This window comes from Octopus bimaculoides, chromosome 6, assembly GCF_001194135.2.
Source record: "Octopus bimaculoides isolate UCB-OBI-ISO-001 chromosome 6, ASM119413v2, whole genome shotgun sequence".
Lineage (NCBI taxonomy): Eukaryota > Metazoa > Mollusca > Cephalopoda > Octopoda > Octopodidae > Octopus > Octopus bimaculoides.
This window is the reverse complement of record NC_068986.1, coordinates 32,131,731-32,133,471: the sequence shown is the minus strand read 5'-3', so window position 1 is coordinate 32,133,471 and position 1,741 is coordinate 32,131,731.

The window sequence follows — 1,741 nt, the reverse complement described above, 5'->3', positions numbered from 1 at the left end:
TCAAATTCCGCCGAGATTGACTTTGCCTTTAATCTTTTCGAGGTCGATTAAGATTAAGTAAGTCAATGCAATCGACTTAATCCCTTTGTCTGTCCTTGTTTGTCCCCTCTGTGTTTAGACCCCTGTGGGCAATAAAGAAATATATATATATATATATATACATAATTATACACAAACGTATAAGTTTGTAGATTGCATAGATATATATTCGTGTATAAGTAGTATACACACACGCACGCACGCACACACACACACACACACTCACACACACACACATATATATATATACACTCCCACGCAGATACACATGCCCATATAGACGCATACACATATACTTTCATATATTGAAAAAATATAGATAGATAGATAGATAGATAGATAGATTTAACGTGAATGAGGTAAGTCTTATCGTACTTGCGTGACTGCGTGCGGGCGTGCGCACACCTATGCATGTTAACGCAGTCTTTATAGTTTCTTAATCATAGACTCAGTGGGTATCCCTCGTGTCCTAATTTCCCTTCAGATGTTTACTCAGGACTTTTTCATCGATTACCATCAACCAATGTTTACGTCGATATATATAATATCAAATGCTATTAGGAGGAAGAGAAGGAGGAGGGGGAGGAGGAAAGATGGTAAATAGAGAGAAGGGAAAAACCACAGAAAGTGAGATGAAAATACACTGTGACCAAGTAACTGTGTCCTGAAAAATTAGGAAGACAGAGGAAGAAAGCGAAAGAGAGTGAGACAGAGAGATAGAGAGAGAAGGAGAGAGAGAGAAGGAGAGAGAGAGAGAAGGAGAGAGAGAGAAGGAGAGAGAGAGAAGGAGAGAGAGAGAAGGAGAGAGAGAGGGGGACTGGGGGAGAGAAATAATACAATGAAGAGTAAGATATGAGAAACCTCAATGGACGTCTCTTGATGTCTCTTCGTAGTATTTACCTCGATAAACTATTTTCGGCGGGAATTTAAGCTATTCTTTCATTGTGGTTACGTTTACGAATCAGGCTACATACAAGTACACACATGCTAACGCGCGCGCACGCATACGCACGTACACATACATATGTATATGCACACACATATACATATGTATATATGTGGTGATAGATAGATAGATAGATAGATAGATAGATAGATAGATAGATAGATTAGATAGATAGATAGGTATATAGATACACAGGCAAGCAGTACCATTGGCTTTACAAGGTTGATGGCTGCAGTATATTAGATATGTGTGTGTCTGCGTATGTGTGTCTGCGTATGTGTATGCATGTATATGTGTGTGTGTGTGTGTGTGTGTGTGTGTGTGTGTAAATAAGTATATATATGTATATATGGACTGCCATGTTGGCTTGGCGATAACTATTAATATCCAGTACTGCTGCCGTAGTCTCCTTTAGAGAGATTTAGAAATATTAATATTTCTATTTTTGAAAACCAGTGGATGTATTCCACTGAATTTAGGTAAATACCCCCTCGAATAGACGACCAGTAGCGACACCTACTCGGTTCGGCTGCTTTACATTGATAAAGGGCAAATACCCTGAAACTATAGTCTGTAGATGACAGACCAGCAAGGGAAGCGGCTGACCTCCTCTGTTCGAAGGTTATAATGGACACAGATTCGTGAGTCACATAGCTAGCTAGAGGCGATGGCTTCTTGGAGCTAATGAACGGAAGCATTCGTCCTATTTTTTGGACTGCCATGTTGGCTTGGTGATAACTATTAATATCCAGTACC